The sequence below is a fragment of the Meriones unguiculatus genome, chromosome 3 (genome assembly GCF_030254825.1).
Source record: "Meriones unguiculatus strain TT.TT164.6M chromosome 3, Bangor_MerUng_6.1, whole genome shotgun sequence".
Classification (NCBI taxonomy): domain Eukaryota; kingdom Metazoa; phylum Chordata; class Mammalia; order Rodentia; family Muridae; genus Meriones; species Meriones unguiculatus.
Window position 1 is genome coordinate 176,439,519 of NC_083351.1, and position 20,794 is coordinate 176,460,312.

The following is a 20,794-nucleotide window of genomic DNA, read 5'->3' on the forward strand; positions in this document are numbered from 1 at the left end:
AGAGAAATGGGTAACAGCACCGGCTGCTTCCCAGTGACCCGTGTGTTACCCAGCGCCAGTCAGGGCTCTGCAGGGACCGGAAGTCCAGCTCGGGGATCCAGTGCCTCTTCCGGCCTCTGCCATGGCACCTACATGGACACGCCCATGCCACACACACACACACACACACACACACACACACCACATACAGCTTAAATGTTTGTAATTTTGGTTCTGAGCCTAGCTTGGGTGGCTTGAGCCATCTCTCCAGCCTGAATGCTTAAATATTTGTAAAGACGTTTGGACGATTAGTGTGTAACTTTTGTGTATCTTTTGAGCAAAAAACAAATTCAAGAAGATGTCATAGCATTTCCAGTGAGTGACACAAGCACAACATGAAATCAGCAGGAGAAGAGCATGAGACGCAGCAGAGGTGGGCATAGGCCGGGTGGTGAACAGGGCACAGAGGCAGACGGTGGGCACAGACCTCGATGTGTTTTATTAGGAATATTTGCAGGGTGGGATGTTTCTCAGTGGCAGAGTGTGTGCATGAGGCCGGGTTTATTCCATCACTGCTGAAAAGCAACCACGCCCCCAAAGAAATACCCAAACAACAACAAAGATGCTAAAAGTTTAGTTGTCTCTTATGTAGTTTATCTATTTCTACATGAGAAAGTAAATTAAACCCCAAAACATAGAAGGAACTATGGAAATAATAACAGAATCAGTGAGTTGAAAAACAGATTTAAAATGAAGTTTAAAGTTAAAAATTTAAATGGATTTAAAATTTAAATAAAAGTGGTTTAAAATTAAGCAGGTCAGACATTTGGTCTTTGAATCAGTGCTAAGACATTATTAATTGTCATTTGGATAGAATTTAATGAAAGTAATCAGTTCTGATCAGTTATTCCTTATCAAGAATATTAACTGAACTTGAAATTTTTATTAATGGGTTTTGATCTTTGGCGAGTGCACCCATGGCCCAGTCCTGTCCCAGATTCTGACTCCTGGTTTTGTTTTTGTGGCTTTTGGTTTAACCAGGGCCTTCCATGTGGCTTCCGTGTGGCCACTGGATAGACACTGTACATGGGTACCTCTGATGGGCTTGTGGTCAGAGGTCATAGCCCTCTCTGACTCTGAGGCTCAGGAGCACCAAGTGCAGCCAGGAGTGATGGGCCCTGAGCCCTTCTCCATCCGAGCCCGACTGTTGACAGCCTCATCTTACAGTTCTGATGGGTAAGCGGTTCTCCGCCAAGTTACCAATTAGAAGGGGCTGTGTCTTCCCCCAAAGATGGCGTTTGCAGCTGTCCTCTGGCTCTTGTGATCTTTCCATCCCCTCTTCCTTGGTGCCCCTGAGCACGAGAAGGGTGGTTTGAAAGCCTTCTTCACGCGTGAGCACTCATTCTCTCAGATCTCTGCGTTCGCCCCTGGTCGCTGGGAAGAGGCCTCTCCGGTTAAGGCGGAGCAGCGCTGGTGTGTGAAGATAGCTACGCAGTAACAGGCATGTTGATGTGTGTGAGCTTCGTGCTCAGTCACCCCCAGCTCACAGCAGGCGTGGGGGTTGGGCCAGGTTTGTGAGGTAACAGACATGGATTCTTTCCCCTGGAGTGGGCCACAGACCCAAACAGCAGGGCTGTGACACAGGGCACACACTGCCTGACGGTTGGTCTTGTAATTCAGAGTTCAAGGCTGGATAAAGCACTCACTCCCCAAGCAGCCACCGAGGAACCCCTTCCGGGACTGTGGAAGGTTCCAGCAGGGAGGCCGTGCCAGCTCACCCACAAAAACTTCGTCTTTCACTCACTGTCTCTAAGCATTGCTGAGGCACCTCGAAATCTCTACACCGTGGGTTCCAGTTCTGACTTCAAAATAAACAAGACAGCAGGGTGGACTCGGAGGCAACCTGGCTATGGGGTGCTGGTCTCACATGCCTCCTGGGTCCCACCTCCACCACGGACCCAGAGAGGAGGCTCTGAAAGTGGCCAGGTGGACTCAGGCAGATTTCCCATCCCCCACCCTAAGCGGCCTGCACACTACCGCTAGCTCCTGCTCCTGTGACTTCGCCTTTGTAAATTGCCCTCCACAGGCTTTGTGCTGCCTGTGGAGAAAGGAGGACTTTTCCGACTCCAGATGGATAAGGTGCCTGCTGGCTTCCGTCTGGGAAAGCTAACCTCAGATTTCAGGTTCTCTCCGGGAGGAGGACCAGAGCTGTCTGCACTGGAGTTGACTTTCTAGATCGCAGATTTGGTTTGGGTCTACTGATGAGTTACTGTTCTCATAGCGAGCGGCAGAAGTTTCCTGTCAGCCTTTGTCTCTTCACAGCGAAATCACCCAGCCCAGTGTCCTGTCTCTGAGAATTTCAGAGTGACTGCTGTGTGTAACAGAGTGGGGAGCCTTCCCTCTTAGTGTTCTAGGTGAATGGGAAGCTGTCCACCTTGAGACCCTCAGGACAAATAGGACGAGGAATACAACCTCTGACGGACAGACAGATGGACAGGCAACCTGTGAAGGTCCTGGCTTCAGTTTTAACTGTTCACCACATGCAAATCCATGTGAAAGTGCTCTGGAAAGACCGGACCACAGCAGGCAAAACACGAAACTTTTCTGAATGTTGTGAAAGGATAATTTGTCAAAAACCGAAACATGACATTCCTACAGAGGCAAATAGGCCAGAAATTTACTGAACTCAGGAGTGTGAGGGAGCCAGCAGAAAGGCCAAACTGTTTTAAAGGGTTACTCGGGAGTTACCTTTTTTAAAGTTTTTTATTATTATTATTATTACAATTTATTCACTTTGTACCCAGCTGTAGCCCCCTCCCTCCCTCTCTCTTCTCCGATGCCCCTCTCGAAGTCCACTGATAGGGGAGGTCCACCTCCCCTTCGATCTGTCCCTAGCCTGTCAGGTCTCATCAGGACTGGCTGCAGGGGAGTTACCTTTTAACGGAAGGTCAGGGCTGGAGAGACGCAGGCCCTGCTGAGAGCACTTGCTGCTCTTGCAGAGGACCAGGTTCGATTCCCAGCACCACATGGAAGCGCCCACCTCTGTAACTTCACCTCCAGGGAATCCCACACTCTTGTCTCCCCTCTGAGGGCAGCTTACACCTGTGACACACATAAAATATAAACAACTTTAAATAAAAATGATGTTAACTAGCATTCCTGGGTCTACAGCTAGGAAGCTTCCCTGAAGCTGAGGTCATTGTGTTTTTTTCTGGATGCGAGTGCAACACTGGAGTTTCACCAGAACCGATGAGAAAATCACAGGGAGCCGTGCCCCCTTCCATCACTGAGTGTGCTAGGGAAGTCCCTCTGCGGTAGCTCATCACAAGGACCTCTAGTGTTCACCCTTTGCTTCATCCTGAACTTCAGTATTTTAGACAGCACATCTACTTCATCTTAAGCTTTATTTAAAGGGCTTTAGTTGTCTCTATAACACAGTAGGCATGTGGATTTTTGTTTATTTGTTTTTGGTCAAAATAAAATACTGGCCATGGCAATCCTCAAATGCAAAACACGGTTGAGAAGTTTAAGGTTCCTCGCCTCGTTTCTCCTTACATCCCTGGCGTGGCACACTCCTATACTAACTTCACCCTAAGGAAGCGCTCCCACGACCCCGTTCCCAAGCCTCCTCCTGGTTTAGATGGTGATCTATCCTGAGCCGCACGGCGGAGTGCCTTCAGGTGGGTGTTAGACATCCACACTGCACCATCCAAACTGCCTGAAGCCAGAACCGCAGCGCTGCTGTCTCGAGGCAACTCTGCCGGGCTTCTCAGGACGGGCCGTGCCTGCTCTGCACAGTCTACTCCCAACATTGGCTTTATATTTTAAAAAACAACAGTATATGGAAATTGAACATATGCCCTGTCAAACCTGGCCATTGTATTTACTACCCATGTCCTGCGGCCTTTATAGGACAAAGTTCCTGTTCCCTGAAATTGGGAAGGTAATAGACAGCTTATTTTTCAAGCTATTATGACTGACTTACTATAAACAGAAAGTTCTCTCAGAATTCAAAGATTGGCTTGCTTATTATTTATTTATTTACTGCTTTGGAGAACTGAACCACGGACTGACCTGAAGTAACTGCAAACACTTGCTTTGAGTAAGGTTTTTTGTTTGTTTGAGACCAGGTTTCTCTGTGTAGCCCTGGCTGTCCTGAAACTCGCTTTGCAGACCAGGCTGGTCTTGAACTCACAGAGATCCACCTGCCTCTTGCTTCCCAAGTGCTGGGGTTAAAGGTGTGCACCACCCTGCCCAGCTAAGGTATTTTATAGCAAAAGATTGTGGTGAAAGATCAATAGATTTGACATGAAAGAAAATGAGAGACCACTAAGTCAGTTGTCAGCTGGGTGGTAACTGTTTGCCCGGAGTATGCCGTGTGCCACTTGTGCTCATAAGCATCAGAGACTTCCCCACTTTTCAGGGATACTAACTTCCTCTGGGAGGAGTTGTGAGCACATGGGTTCGGGCAGTTTTTCTTTGACAATGCATGTAGCACTATGCTTGTTTGTTTATTATGAGGCTTGAAGCAGGGCTTTACTCTGTAGCTTGACTACATTGACCTTGAACTCACGTTGATCTTTGTAGTCACAAGCTTCTCCGTTGCTGTGATAAATAACCAAAACCAAGGTGGGGAGGGAAGGACTTACTCACACCTCTCAGCTGCTGGGGGGAGCCAGGGCAGGAGTTCAGGGCACAAACCTGCAGCAGGAACAGGAAGGTGTGATGGCTCTTTGCCCTTGGCTTGCTCACATGCCCTTTCCTAGAGATCCCAGGACCACCTCCCCAGGGCTGGCACCAGCCATAGTGCCTGGGGCCCTCCCCCATCAGTTAGGAATCAAGAAAATGCCCACACCCCGGTCTGATGGAGACAGCTTCTCACATGAGGTTCCCTCTTCCCAAGAAACGCTAGTTGGCATTGGGTTGAGAAGAGCAAGAGAGTCTCCTAGCCCCTGCCTTCTGGGATTACAGGCACGGGCCACCACACCTAGTCCTGCCGTGCTGGGCCTTGAACCGGAGCCTGGTACAGGCTCAGAACACACACCCCCAGCTCAGCTGCATCCCAGCCCTGCTCTCTGCTGTTGTTTCCCCAGCATTGGGTTTTCCTATCGATCTGTTACTATCATGGCTGTGTTTTTTCTAGCCATACAGGAATGTGTCTTATTTCATTTTGTGCAGTCAGAACAAAATACCAGAGTTTGGGCAACTTAGAGTGAACAGAAATGTCTTGGCTCCCAATGTGACCTGGGAAGCCCAGTATCAAGGCACTGGTATCTGGCAAGAACCTTTTTGCTGTGTCATGCAATGCTGGGGGGAAAAAATCATAACAGAAGAACAAAGGGAAAGAGAGAAGGGGAGAGGAAGGAGAGAGGGGAAAGAAAGAGGAAGGAGAGAAGGGCAGTAGACTCATTCCAGTCACCACGGTATCACTCACTCACGAGAGGAACCGTCGTGAAAGAAACCCTCCTAATGTGATTACTGCCTTACCAGCAGTTGAACTGCGGCCCCAGCTCAGAGAAGCGGATCCTCAGGCCACAGGAAGTTGTTGGGAAGGTCTGGAAACCCAGTCCACTGGAGGCCGGCACGGCACGTGCTCAGGCCACGGCAGTCTCTCCCACGCACAGCCTCCAATCTGATGTAATTCTGGAGGGATGTGACTCCTACTGTCTCGTTGCCTTCCAAAATGGCACCTGAGTCATCCTTATCCTGACGCAGCTCAAAACTGTGAAGGGGAAGGGAAGAGAGGATACTGATGAGACATCTTCATATATGGCTGTATATCACTGGGGTGGGTTTGGACCTTGGGCCTCTTGTCAACTTTCTCGAGTCATAGCCTCATGATTCCATCCATTGCTGTTTCCCTTATTACGGAGAAGATGCTCTCCATAGTGCAGAAATGAGAGAGCAGGGCTGAAAGCCTGCAGCTCGAAGGACCAAAGTTCATAGACTGTCCTGTATCTTAACTCTTAGAAGCATGGCGAGGCGGCCAGATGGCTCGGTGGGTGAAAGTGCCACCCAGCCTCACAACGTGCCTTTAATCCCAGGAACCCACAAGAGGGAAACAGATATTTAAAAATTGTCCTCCGACCATCTCACGTGCAGTGCCGTGTGTACACTCTGCCCCGTGTAAATGAATGAGTAAATAAATAAATAAATGGAGGAAGGGCACGTGAACTCTACACCTGAGTCTACATCCTTGATGGTTTCAGGAGAATACTCCTTTTAAAGCCAAAAATCATTGAAAAACAGTGACCGTGGAACTCCGTCCTGTGGCTCCTCCCTTCGCCCTTGGCACTGAATGCACCCCTGCGTGCATGAGAAACACTGTGGGTGTTCACTTAGCTTAACTTTAAACGATCTCAAAGGGACTCTCCACCCCACCCCCACCCCCACGTAGTTGTGATGGAAACCAAAAGGACATTACTCTTTCCTCCCTTCTAAGACCCTAGACATGGTCACCTGACAAATAGGACATGTCTTGCTTATGTCTTGTGTTCCGCCGTTGCTAACATGTATGCCCAGCTTGTCACATTAAGGGTAGTTACCCCTAGGTCTGCAGTCCCACGTAAGAGATGAGGGTTTGCGGAAGGCGAGCTCCTTAGTTCCGAGCGGTTGACTGCATCACTGCCATTTCCCTTGTCCTAGCGAACAGAGTAGCACGCCCATGCCCACCTCCAGGGGACTGGAGCACCAGCTCCCTGCGATGGAGGAGGGCAGGCCGGCTGTTGGAACTGATGAAGGGGAAAAGTAACACCATCAACCACTCCTGGGAGCGTGGGGTTCAGCCCCCAGGAAATCTGTCTTTAGGGGACACAGCAGTCCTGTAAATCGTAGCTGAGTCCCGGAAACCCAGCTGGTGCCGCCTGGTGTGCCTGGGTGCAGCTGTGATCTTGCACTGCATTCTCAGAATGATTTAGATTTCACACCAGCGGGTCTGGCCACCCAGACGATACAGAGGAGAGCCTGGCGCACGCTGCTGCTGTCCACCTGACCAGGTCACACATGCATGCAGTGTGTGTTCTGATTGCACTCACACCACTATCCACTGGTCCCCCCTTCCTTTGCCTGTGAACCCCGTCTTCTCACCTGTCCCCCGCTGGCCTCGCCGCTAGAGAAAATGATACTCCCACCTCCGGCAACCATCGCCAGTCATGAACTCCCTGGGAGGGATGGGATGTGAACACCTCCACCCATGACGCAGATCTTCCTAGCTGCCGTGCGTGCGTGCGTGCGTGCGTGCGTGCTCGCTCACGAGTGTGCAATGGCAGTGTCATATCTGGATGGCAGCATTTCATGACGCTGCGCATCCTCCAGATTTTAAATTCTTTCTGTCCCATCTTCTGTGCCGTCCCTTGGATCTTGAGGGATAGTGATGCAGACGTCCCGTTAGGACTGAGCCCTCAGCAGACACTGACTACGCATATAACAATTATTTGGAAGATGGTTTAGTAGCGCGTCCTTGTAGGGAAACAGCAGTAATGTGTCCTCCGCTCCTGGACCCTCGCTCCTCAGTTGCTGTCGTCATTGCTTTGGCTGCTGAAGCGTCTTGGGAACTTTGGGTGGTGCTCTAGAGGTGCCAGTGCTGAGTCAGCACCAGGACCCACAGGGACTGGAGATCCCGGGTTGCTCGTGGAGACCTCTGGGGCGGACAGACCGATGTTCATGGGGTTTTGACTGGATTTGAGATGGATGGTTTGAAGACACCTGACCCATGTTGAGACAAGGGAGAAGTTACCCAGTGCAGGCGTGTTAAAGATGATGCCACAGTTTGGGGGGTCTTACAGCCACTTTCCATGAGCAGAAAGTCAGGCACCCGTGGAAGATCCCTGGATGGAAGGGCAGCTTTTCTTAAGTAAATAATGATAATTGTTACATTTTGGGCCAACACCTTTTTTCTAATTGTGCATAATTTAAAGAGGTTAAAAACCACCCGGTAAAGTCCTATTGCAAGCCTAGATCTTCCGGCTGTAAAGCTGATATTCCAATCGCTATACGAAACAGAACATACTGTACAAAATGGAGCTGACGTGACTCACACTTATTTTTATTTTTCAGATTAATGTGGCTGCTTCTGACTAAGGATCCTGGGACCACAGATGTTCAGTGAAGTAACATATACATATAAGGTAATAACAGGAGTGTTGTTTTTTTATCAGTTTCACCGCTAACAACGATTGTTCTAAATGAAAAGCCTTTTACCTTTTTACCAGCCTTCATGTACAAAGCAACATTGTTCATAGAGCAGGATTTGCACAGACCGCCTTTGAGTTTTGGAATAAATGTAACTAATATAATAGTGGTATCCTGTACATGTCATGTGAGCAAGGGCCGTTGTGGGGCCGTTGTGGTCTGGAAGGAACTGTGATCACAGTGTGCTTTCTCAAATTTTGGGGATGGGCTACTTTGTAATATCAAAGAAAAAAAATTAAACCCAAATGGAATAATGCAGAACAGCCTGTGTTATAAGAATATGTGGAAGTCATTATTAATTCTTTGTTTGGTTTGGTTTAGTTTGGGGTTTTGCTTTTTGTTTTGTTTTGAGTCTCATGTATCCAATCCTGAACTCTGTAGCTAAGGACGACCCTGAGCTTCTGGGGTTACGGCCTGTGCCTTCCCAGGGCTGGGATTAAAGGTTTGGGGAGCCACACCCGGTTTAGCCGTGCTGGGATGGACCCCAGGGCTGCTAGGCGAGCACTCTACCAGCTGAGATACGCCCTCACGGATCTTTTATAAGTCAAAACAAACATTTCGGGGGAGGCCATAAGGTTTGTCACTGGCGCCAAGGAGCTGGTACAGTCCCTAGAGCCCCTCAGGAATATAGTGTGCACCTGTGTGTGTCTTTACATCCCTCAGCTAGATTGTTTTTAAAAACTTGGAACCTGTGGTGCTTCCTCAAAGCTCCCTTGAGCTTCATCCTGACAGGAGCATAACAAGATGCCTCACAGCGGAGGGCTCCAAGCCCGAGACAGAGGGTTTCCTTCATGGCCTTGGCACACTGCTGTTTGGTTTGACCAGCAGTTCTGGTAAGGGACTTGTCCGAGCCCTGGGACTTGTTTGCTCTGAGGTCTTCTGCTCCCGCCAGATCTCTTCCTATAGATGTTCTCACTGAATGAGAATCATGTATGTGAGCATCATGAGCAGTGTCGAGGATGGCGCCCGAGGACAGCCGTAGGCTCTGATATATTAGTTGATCTATCTGGGTGTGTTTGCTTAGAAACCTGGAAGGAAGCCTGTCTTAAAATACATTTGGTTTTTAGAATGTAATCTGAAAGGACGAGAGAATTCTTTATATCTCAACGTTTCGCTCTCTGTGCCATTTCATGTAGAAGTGTCGGGGGCGGCGGGGTGGCCATGATTTAAAAATACACATCTGTGTCCGTGGTCTAAGAAAGGTTCTTCTAGGGGCTATCTCTATTTTAATATTAGGCTCATTTGTCGGCAAGGCTGGGGAAAGCCTCCTTTTTCTCCCTAAAATGAAACGGTTGATTTAAAAACTGCACCTGTGAGTTGTTACCTCCTGTTGAGTGATAATGCCAAACATTTAATATAGATGTGCGCATGTGCTGTCTGCTGACTGCAGAACGGGCTCGCTCAGCCCCTGAGCGAAGCAGAGGCTGCTTCTAACTTCTGTGATGTTGTGAAGCACCTGAGGCTAGGGAGTTAAGAGATTTCAGTCCAGAGTTAGAAACCCGTGAGAAAGCAAACAAAGAATCTGTGACACCATCGGCTCTTAGGAAATGAGAATCACCCAGCTTTTCAATGATCCTACAGAGGACAGTGCCCGGGGACGCTACTGGAAGACAATGAGGGGTGAACAGGATCGAAGTACGTTCTGTGCGTGTATGAAAGTGTCACAGTGGAGGTCGCTTGGTACAGTTAGTAAATGTTCACTTAAAATCCCCTTTGAGGATTTAAACATGTTAAGCTGACTTAACATGTGTGAGAAGAGCCTTTCTTGTAGATAACTCCTGGCAGAGATACAGGAGCAAGGACAGTGCTGTCTACAGCGTGTGACTTTAATGGTCCTGAAAACAGGCTCCCTGGGTGACATTCAGGCCCCTGTACTTCCCCCAGGACAACCCCAGGTGGAAGAGTAAACCCTTTGCAATCTCAGCTTCTCCCATATACACAGGCCTGCTCAAGCCTTGGGGTAGTGAGGGATTAAACAGTGCAGCTCAAATGACCTGCCTGCCCCTTCTCCGTACACTTGAAGTCTGAGTTTATGTTCCAGGCTTTGCCTTTATACGTAGGGGGAGCTTGGTTACCTGAGATCAATACTGTTAGTCCGTTTACCAAACAAACACAGTATCATAACTTTTATGTTTAAAGCGCTTTCCACACTCAGAAAATATTTGGTGGAGCATATGCCCGGTTCCATGTCCTACAAACCATTACTGCCAGAGCAACGAGGTCAGGAGCTGGGAGGGCCCAGTGAGGCTCTCAGACTGTACCCTTACAGTTTACACTGTGGGAGGAGAGACGGACGAGACTATAAATAGCCCAAGCACCGAAGGAGCGTCCGGAGCAGGTAGGACATGTTGATCTTGGAGTATGTGTGAAAACACTCCTCCACAGGCTCTCACCACAGGGTACTGTAGTTATGGCCCAAGCCCCCTTCAGTGTTACTCAAGCAGCATGCTTTTCCCCAAAACGGAGGTCATGGGGGCATCTGTCAGTCCTGATATAGTATACAGGGAAATACAAGGTAAAGACATCATATTAAATATGGGGCTGGCCAGACATGGTGGCATTCACCATTATTTCCAGCACTTGGGAGGCCAAGGAAAGGGATCTTTATGAGTTCAAAGCCAGCCTGGTCTACCTAGCAAGTCCAGGCTAGCCAAAGCTACAAAGTTAAACCTTTTCTCAAAAATAGATAGATAGATAGATAGATAGATAGATAGACAGACAGACAGACAGACAGGTGATAGACAGGCAGATAAATAGATAGATAAAATGGGGACCGAGAGTATAGCTCAGTGACGCAGCACATGCTTAGCATGTTCAAGGACCTATTCAATCCCTAGCTGCCGTCAATCAGCCAACGAGTCAGCCGATCACAGAGTAATGAAATCATTCTCTGCAAGCACACTCTACCTTCCTTAGGGCTGCGCAGAGCTCTGCTTTTCTGTAAGGTCTCATCCGGTGTGCTACTTTGCTTTCTAAGATGCTTCTAGGAAATGAGGTCCCAACCCAGGGCCCTATCCCCGTGTTTAATTGATAAATGGGCACTAACATTATCGGTATTGCTTTGAAAAAGCTCCCTCTCTGTGTAAAGGAAAGCCCTGGGGCAGACTGAAATAAAGTATGTCATGTCTGGGACCTATGCCAGGGACTGAAACTCGCTCAGGAATGAGTGGCCATGCCGTGTGGCCAAAGATGAGCGACCCCCACACCTGCCTGGGTGTGGATTCCAGCAAAAGCCCAGTGCAGACTCAAAGATAGACACAGAGCACGTGTTTCAGAAGGAGCTCTCAAAGCGCCCCGAGGCTCCTAACAGGATAACGCACCCATGTCTCCTGTTGTCATGGGATGACAACCCACAAGCTTCTTCCTGGCGCCCTTTTCAATTTTTTTGTTGCGTTTTTTGTCTTGAGAAAGTGTCTTACTATGTAGCCCTGGCCATCCTGTCCTCACACTCACAAAGCATTTTGTGCTTGGTACCAGAATGTCCACACGCCTGCCCATGGCCTCCCGAGTGATGGCATTAAATGGACTATCACGCCCAGCTCATTTTCTTAATGACTGCTGTCACTGGGGTTTGAAAGTGCATTGCTCTGATGCCTTGTGAACCTGAGCATTTTTCGTGTTCGTTGTCTGAGTTCTACCCTTTGGGAAATGTTCATTTATTTCATTAGTTCATTTACTGAGCTGGCTATTTGAGTTCTTGTTTAACTTTTTGCGTTCTTTGTATATTCTAGATTGTAATTCTCTATCAGATGCACAAGCAAAGATCTTTGCTCATTCTGTAGACGGTTTCTTTACTTGACTGGCTGCTTCTTTCAGGTTGATGAGGTCACATTTGTCAGTCAAGGGCCCATGTCCTTACCTGGCCCTGTTGAGAAGTTCTTGCCTGCACCTGTAACTTGACATGGTTTTCCCATTTTTTTCCCCTCCGACAGTTTTTGAATTTTATTTAGAATCTGTGATGCAAGCCATTTAACAGCCATGCCTTCCTGAATTTCTCACTCCGCAGATGGAGCCCTGGTGTCACGCTCCCCACCAGAGCATTTTGTGTTTGCACGCACTGAGCATTCACAGGCACACACACACCACTAGGCCCTGGACTGGTCTCTTAGCCATCCGTGTCCCTTGGCTCACCTTCACTCCCACGCGTTTCCGTGTGCATTCTTTCTACTACTCTGTTCGCTCGCTCAGTAAGTTAACATAGGCAGGCACCATCCAGAGAAGAAGAAACAAAAAGAACTTCCAGATTAAGCCAGAGAAATCCCTGCTTTGGTGGCCTTCGAACGGGAGAAGACAGAAAAGAGAACACAAGCACAGGGAAAATCTGTAGTGTAGTCAACTCCGATAGCAGGTGTGGGAGAGGGAAGGAAGCGTGGACTGAGGGATTTAATGAGAACCCGCCTCGAGGTGTTTGTCCAGACAAGAGATGATGGCGTACACCAGTACGTGATGGCAGGCGGGGTGAAAAGCGGTTGAGAGCTGGGCCAGGGGCAGCAAGCCCTCCAGAAGGCAATGGTGAAGCCTCGCTGCCGCCTCCGCGGGGAGAATTCCGAGCAGAGGCGTGGCACGTGCGGAGGTCCTGAGATGGGGATGGAGGTGGAATGTTCTGGGGACATCTAGACAGGCCGATGCGGCGGCTAGAGCAGGTGAAATGAGTAGGACAGAGCTGAGTAGCTGAAGGCAGGACTGACTGCGGGTTTGTTCCAGTTTTCCTTGGGTGAGATGGAGCGCTCTTGGAGGCTTTGGCACAAAGGGAAAACCCAGTATTTTAGGAGTTTCCTTCTGGCTGCTCAGTGCAAACCAGTCTACAGTGGAGGCAGGAGAATCAGTCCCAGGGCTTCTGGGGTCGTCAGGCGCGCTTTGATCATGGCGTGCATCAAGGTGATGGTGGAGACGGGTCAGAGGAAGGAGCTGGAGGTCGGTGGTAGCCAGTGCCTTATCTGGAATGTGCGGGGACCTGGGGTTTACTCCCAAGAGAGGAGGTTGTGGGAGGTGGTGAAGGAATGCCCTCAATCTAGATACCTTCCTTCTTTAAAATAGGAGCCCTCCACGCTGTGGTGAGGAGGCCAGCTGTTGCTGCCTGCAGTGGGAGGTCGCCTTTGTGTCCTTCGGTAGGACTCATGGCAGGGCAGCGCCAGCGCGCACCTGTGCCTGTGTCGCCCACCGAGACCCCAGCCTTGTCACACGCCCGTTCTGCTGTGCCTGCTCCTTACCACGTGACTAGAGGGATGGTGACCTAAACTGTCAGGGAGAACGGTTGCTCTTAGAAGCCTGCACTTCCTGTCACGAGGTCGGCAGTGGTGCCTCGGAGTCAGTGTGGCGCTGCCGGTCACGCAGTGAGGACCCCGTGCTTCGGGGTAACCCAGTCTGAGAACGCCTCCTGTCTTTCCTCTCTCCCTCCTTTCTTCTCCAACTCCTTGAAGAAGATAAAAAGATTTTTTTAAACCCCACGTGCATACCTTGATGGCCTCTTTTACACCCGAGCTGTCCCTTTGGCTCCACGGCAGAGAGCAGCAGCCTCCTGAGAAACTGCAGGGGGAACTCGGGGTTCTCAGCCCGAAGCTAAGTCCACCTGCTCTGAGTTCTGAGAGTCCAATGAAGATCTCTTGCATGAGCTTTTCATGAAGATGTCTTTATTCCTGTCTTAAGTGTGATGCATGTGTGTCTGCGCCCGACATTCAGGCCTGGTGTCCACAGAGGCAGAAGAGGGCATCGATCCCCTGGAACTGGTGTTACAGACAGGTTGTCATGAGAATAAGTGTGGGCTCCGGGAACCAAACTTGGGTCCCCTACAAGAGCTCTTGATGACTGAGCCATCCCTGCAGCCCTTCTGCCATGCGTTCCTAACAACTGAGAGACTTCCCAACCACGTATTCCCTGATTTTCACTCATTCATTCAGCAGTGAGCTTCTGGATATGTGTGTGTGCCAGAAGTTGTCCCGGGCACTGGGAGGGAGGAATGAATGGCGGCGTGTGCACATGTGTCCGTGTGTGTGTGTGTGTGTGTGTGTGTGTGTGTGTGTGTACAGTATGCACGCATATGCGCGTGGGAGCCGTGTTGGTGTGGGGTGTCTCCCCTGGTTGCTCCATACTCTCTGAGACAGGCCTCTCCCTGAGCCTGAAGCTCACTGACTCAGCTGCATGGGCTGGCCAGTGAGCCCAGAGAGTCATCTGTTTACAACTCCCCCGTGTGTGCTATGCCTGGCTTTCACAGGGATGCTAAGAACCGAAACACAGGCCCTCGTGTTTCTACAGCAGGGACTCTACTGCCCCCGCACCCCCCCCCCAGCCATGCCCAGCCCCTGTGTTAGTATTCTCAAAGGACAATCTGAGAAACCTCTCCAAAAGAGGTGTTCGTGCAAACACTAGAGGGAGGCTAGAGAAAATGTTTGTGTCCATATCTGGGGCAAAATGTTCTTTGTTTCAGGAAGTCCTTGGGGCCTTCCTGTCTGTAGGGGCTCTAAGTGGCTTTCTCCTGTCCCCTGGTAACACTACTGAGTTTGTTCTTCCGGCTGACACTTTCCAACTCTGGCATAGCCAAGTGCTTGTGGAAGCCCTCTTCTGAGACAGCTAGCACGCATGTCTGTAGCCGGGATCCCGTGTGCTGCGAAGACATGCTTCCTATAGACGAAGCTTCCTGTCAGTCAGTGATGACTCTTTCAGTCTTACAAAAATGAGTAAAACCCTGGACTTGTCCTGACTCCTCTAAACTCCATGTCAAACCCTTCTACTAGAGCTGAGTTGCTTATATTGGGAAAAACATAACAGGGAAACTTAAGAGCATGTATGTATTTAAAAAGTGTAAAATAGGGATCTGAGCGACGATAGAGGCAACTGCTGGGAAATATTTGAGAAACTAATGAAAGCCAAAGCTAAGGGTATGTGAGCGCCCTGGCGCTGTGACATTGCCTGAAGCCTTCGGAGAGGCCCTCACCCGTGTTTCAGTGGGGTTTTCTTCACAGGATGAAGGCTGCGTCTTCAATGCTCAGGCAATATTATACATAAAATATACCTAAAATGCTGCCTGCCTTGGTAATATTTTGAGACGAGCAGAGGAGCCAGAAATAGTCTTCGTGTTTTGTTTTAAAGTTGGACATGCAAACTAGCCCTAGAAGAGCCACCCTCCGGTGAGCAGATCTGCAGCAGAGCAGAACAGTTGACTGACATGTGAGGGAAGGAGACTCTGGTGATTTTCTTGGGCAAGAGATGGTTAATAAGTGGCCTAACCGAATCAGCTTGAGCGAGAACAATGCCAGGGAAGTAGGTAGTCAGTGTCCTTCTGTTTTAATCTGGAGTAAGTTTCCCAGTATTCAATTCTCGGCACAGAAAGTTCTTGCCATTCCTGGAAATCCCATCCAGACACCCCTAAATTAGGAGATCGGAACAGTACAGTGTTCAGGAACTGAGTTCTCCACCCAAGAGTGGAGCTTCAGAGCGAAGCGGGTATAACCAGGAGAGTGATGTGTTGGTAGAAGTGGTCCCACGGCTCTCTCTAAAACTCCGGTTTCCCAGCCACGGACCAGTGACAGCTTGGCTCCACAGCATCGGCTCCAAGGACAGAGGCTGGGTCCTTTCAGCCTCTTCACAGCTCTTTTCATAATCTGGATTTCTGTGTGTGTCAGAGCCAAAGGCACTGCATTGAGCTCACAAACACGGTCACCGTGAGTGCAGTCTGGAGACAGCTGGCTTCCGAAATGAATGCCTTGGTCAGGGGGCGTCAAGGCTGACTGTCCCATGAGGGAGATTGTGAGTGCGATGAGCTTGGGCCCTGGAATCTGACAGGTTGGAGTTGGAGATTTTGCTCTGACCGTCACAGGCTCTGTAACACTGGGGAGACTGTTTCACTAGCGTGTAGGTCTCCTCTCCTATACAGCAAGCCAGAGCCTACCTGACAGACTTAATGTAGAGCAGAAAGATAATGTCTGACAGATGCTCTGGTTAATGCCTGGCATTGGTAGGCACCACAGCATTATCACTGTTAGACCTCCTTTCCCACCTAGCAAAAGTGAGATATTTGAATCAAGGGCGTTTTGTTTTTATAAAGCAACTTTTTATTGATACTAACCTTTCTTACCATAGCCACAGTATGGAAATACCCATCAACAGATCAGTGTATCTTTTTGTTTGTTTGCTTGTTTAATTGAGGCTGCTTAAAGGGCTCAAATAAGAATTTACAGGAGCAGGACAACTTACCAGTAGCCACTGAAGAAACAACCAACCACCTGTATAGACCCTCAGGGAAAGGTGGGGCCTCATGTGTCCACTCTACTGCATAACTTTTAAATTGTGGTGCATTCCTGCAATGGAATACTTTCTGGCTTTCAAAAAGAAGTAGATTCTTCAATGGACAAGGGCACGGGTAAACCCTGAAACCTTTATGCGAGGAGAATCAGGCCACTGTCACACAATGACAGATGCTGCCTGATGCATCTACAGCCATCATATTTGTCCCCTCGTGGGTCTGAGGAGAGGGGACAAGTGGGAGTTACTGACCTTGCTGTCTTAGTTCCGTTTCTATTGCCACAACAAGACCCCGTTACCAAGGCAGCTTACAGAAGAAAGAGTTTATTTGGGGCTGCGGCTTCAGAGGCTAAGTCTGTGGCAGGGGCATGGCAGCAGGTGGGCGACAAGGCCCCGGAGCCACTGGTTAACAGCTCACACAGCCCAGTCCACAAACAGGAAGAAGCAGAGAGCATGCTGGGAATGGCTGAGTCCTCTGAAACCTTCAAGCCCACCCCAGTGACACACCTCCCGTCCTTCCCAAAGAGTCCACAGGTGATGGCCAAAGCATGCAAACATTGGGGCCTATGGGGGACATTCTCATTCAAAGGCCACATAGGTATAACATTTCAGTTAGCAAGATAAGTACATTCGAGGGGCATGCTGTAGAACTTTGTAGCCGTGGTCAGCAGAATCACACTGCATAGCTTGCTGAGAAGGTAGATCTCACGTGACGTTTTCTTACCATGGTGACTTTTTTTTTTCAGTTTACCTACCAAATCTCATTGTCTTTTCTACTGCCAAACACTAAGTCCCTGCCTCACGCTGCAGTTACTGCTTATTTATAATTGTCTCTTGCACACATCCTAACACTTAGAGAGGAAAGGGATTAACTGGTCTCCTCTCCTGGCTTACAAATGGCAAATGGCAGAGGCAGGATTCTGGCCAGGTACTTAGTGACATCCTGCCACCTTATCTGATCCTAGGGTCTGAGCTGACTAGCTCTGGGGCTGACAGTGCTGTTCTGTCATGGAGTAAGTTCTGAGCAGGTACAAATCCCTGGGTTCATTTGCCAGAACCAAAGAGAGTAATACTTTGCAACTGTACTGGCTTGACTGTCAGGGATCTGCCGACTGCCGCAGTACCTGGGGCACCTTTTCCCCCCGCAAAGGGGAAAGTACAGCCTCATCAGATATGGAAAAGTCAACCTTGAGCGATACTGAGTTACATTGGTGGCATCAGTTGTCTGCTGCTGTGATAAAACACCATGGCCAATGCAGCTTGGGGGAAAGGGCCCTCTGGTTCCAGAGGGAAGAGTCTGGGGTGGCGGGAAGCATGGCAGGCAGCAATGGGCACGGAGCAGGACTAACAAGCTGAGAGCTCACATCTTGGACCACAAGCACAAAGCAAAGATGTCAGGCTGCAAGCAGGGTGAGTCCTTACGTTCTCAAAGCATGGCCCTAGTGACACAGGTCCTCCAGCAAGGCCGCACCTCCCAAACCTTCCCAAACAGTGCCGCTAACAGGGTGTTCACATGCCAGAGACCATGAGGAACATTTTTACTTTAAACCACCACAGTGCCTTCGTGTTTGTTTTCTTACTTTTTTCTTTTTAATGACTAAAATCAGTGCTTTAGAACAAGCGGAGATTTGGAGAAATATGAGTTGGTAGAAGTCATGCATAGCACTTAACTGGCTAAGATTTTGGAGGAAGTCTCTCTTGATCCGAGCAAGCCTCTGTGAGGTACGGAACTGGCAGTGGATCCGAATGGTCTTCACTGCCAGGCTCCACCCTTGGGAATTCTCTGTTTGGCCCGTTTATGTGGGGATTTGCATGTTGCCATGGTAAAGCTCATTCCTTGATGCGAGAGGCCTTCCTGCTGAGGAAGGTTTTGTTAATGTCTGAGCATTTTCATTTCCACATTTTATCTTGGTGTTACCCAGGCAACCTAAATCATTTCATTTTCTCTTTGAAGTTGATGCCTATGAGGCTGGTATACCTCATGCTGACTCACTTATTCTCTTACAAGGGTTTTTTTCTAGTTTAATTCCTGCAGCCACTTTCCTTATGCAGAAGTTTTCTGCTTCTCTCTCTGCAGTCATCAGGCTGGCCACTGTTCGTAGACTGGCCAAGTGTCTGAGGAGCTTGCACATCTTATTGCTTGGTGAGAAAAGAGCTAGAAAAACGCCATTGTAAGTAATGCTGGAGAAAAGCAGTGAGTTATAGAAGCTTATTGGGGCATTTTTAATCCCAGTCTATTTGGTTCTTGGGATTTGGATTGCAAGTGGCAGGAGTTTACACCAGGCCTGGGGGTGTGGCTCTGTTGGGAGTACGGCCTAATGCGCAAAGTGCTGAGACCACTGCCCAGCCCTGCATAAGAGCAGATGCAGTGGTGCGTGCCTGGAGCATCAGTACTCCAGAGGTGGACACAGAAAGAGGGGAAGTTCAAGGTCATCCTCAACTGTATAGCTGGCTAGAGGCCAGCCTGGGCTACATGAGATGCTGCCTCAGAAACCAAACCACTTAAGAAGAGTTTATATGAGAAGAAATTTTAAAGTATGTATCTGAATCTGTTCCTATTCTAAGTCCCAGTGTGAACACTGGGCCCGTTTATTTCCACCTGACTTCTTCATTCCCAGGCGATTGCATATTTGGTTTTATTTTTCGATTGTTGGATTTTGGTTTTTGTCTTTGAGACAATCTCGTGTGGCCCACCCTGTGCTCAGGCTCACCATGGAGCCGAATCAGGACTTGAACTCCCGCCCCTCCTTCCACCTCTCCAGTGCTAGGATTACAGGTGTCTGTCACCACCCCTGGCTTACACAGCTGTAGGTCCTGTCCTCTCTGGAAGAAGTGAAAGACTAGTTGGCACACATCTCTCAAGAGCTAGGCCGGCTCAGGCAATCCCCTTGAGTTTGAATTGCTGTAAAGAACAGAGACGGGAAACAACGGGCCGGGCTGGTATAGCTCCTGTGTGGATACGTGCTGTCCTTGTTTCTGCCCTAAGTTCTTGTTCAGCTTTGATTCTCAGTGACGGGCCTTGGTGGCCATTTGGTGGTTTAAAAAAAAATGCTGAAAGGGGGAAAGGAGGAGAGAAAACGTGCAGAGCATGCAGAGCATCCTAATAGAGAGAGAGAAGCCAAGCACAGAAAGACAAATGCTGCATCCTTAGACATGTGACTCTCAAAAGCCTGGCCTCACAGAAGTGAGTTATCACAGTCTCTGGGGACTTGGGATGGCAGGGAGGAAGGGAGGTGCTAGGTGACCGTACCAAGACTTCACGCAGGAAGAATTTGCTCTTATCTCCTATGGTATGTTAGAACTGGTGAACAACGATTCACATGTCTCAGGAACTGAAGGAAGAAAGTTGAGAGGTTTGCCAAGCCACAGAACTTATCTATGCTAGGCCAGAAGTGTAGCACAGTGGTAAAGCACTTCCTAACATGCCCAAGGTCTTGGGTTCAAGACCAAGTACCACCAAAACTCAAAAATCTGAGGACCTACAGCCCATGACCATGTGCCAATTAAAGCTGTTTGTAAACAGATCGAAGGGAGCATCCTCTGACAAGATAGTAGACGTTTGTGCCATTCGGTAGTGGCTTCCTAGATAGACATGGACAGACTGAGGGAAGTCGGACAGATGCAGGAGAGAGAGATAGTCTTTGGCCACTGGTGCCTGGCAAGGTGCTGACTGACCCCTAAGATGCCAAAACTGTATGCTGGTTGGGATGAGACTCTTCTGACCTCAGTACCCAGCTCCATCAAGTGAAGCGCCATCTGGAGGTCAGTCCACCTCATTTAATGGGCTAGAAGATGAAGCGGCTATGTTTCTGCCAGGTGGCTGAAAGAATGTCATTTGTGGCCCTCCTCCTCCTCTGGGCATCTCAGCCAGCTCAGACCTGTCCTCATCTCCGGGACAGACAAAGCCACATTTATCTTATTCGACAGAAATTCACACTGCCCCATGGAGAGCAGTATGAATGCGCCGAGGAGGCATCTCTCTGACCGCAGTGTGAAGATGAAGCATCCTGGATGTGCCCATCCCATCATGTCTCTCATGGTCAGATGTGGGTGACTGCTTCCCGGCAGGGTTCATAGGGACAGCGCTTCTCTCTCTCACTTGCTTCCTGCTCCTCATCAGCAGGCTCAGTGTGTGACTAAAGCTAGTACCATGTAAGCCGCCCAGGTCTAGGTCAGGGTTGGTGCTGGGGATGGGGAGGTTGTCAATCCCTTGAGAAAATTCTCATTCCAAGAGTCTCCATTGACAAGCTGAGCCCTGAGCCTCCAGGGAGGGGGAGATGAAACCAGGGAGGCCCGAGGCTTTCATCTCCTCATGCCCAGGCCCACGTCTTACCAACAGGAATGCAAGCCTAACTGTGCCATATCCAGCACCTGTGATACAAATGAA

General features: G+C 49.3%; 1 protein-coding gene across 1 annotated transcript in view; it reads left to right on the forward strand.

The window, feature by feature from the left end:
• Lrrc8c (leucine rich repeat containing 8 VRAC subunit C) overlaps positions 1 to 20,794 on the forward strand; it is a 75,626-nt gene that overhangs the window by 14,181 nt on the left and 40,651 nt on the right. Inside the window, exon 2 of the mRNA XM_060381075.1 lies at positions 8,035 to 8,105. The gene's annotated coding sequence lies outside the window, so the exon portion shown is untranslated. The remainder of the gene's footprint in view (positions 1 to 8,034; positions 8,106 to 20,794) is intronic.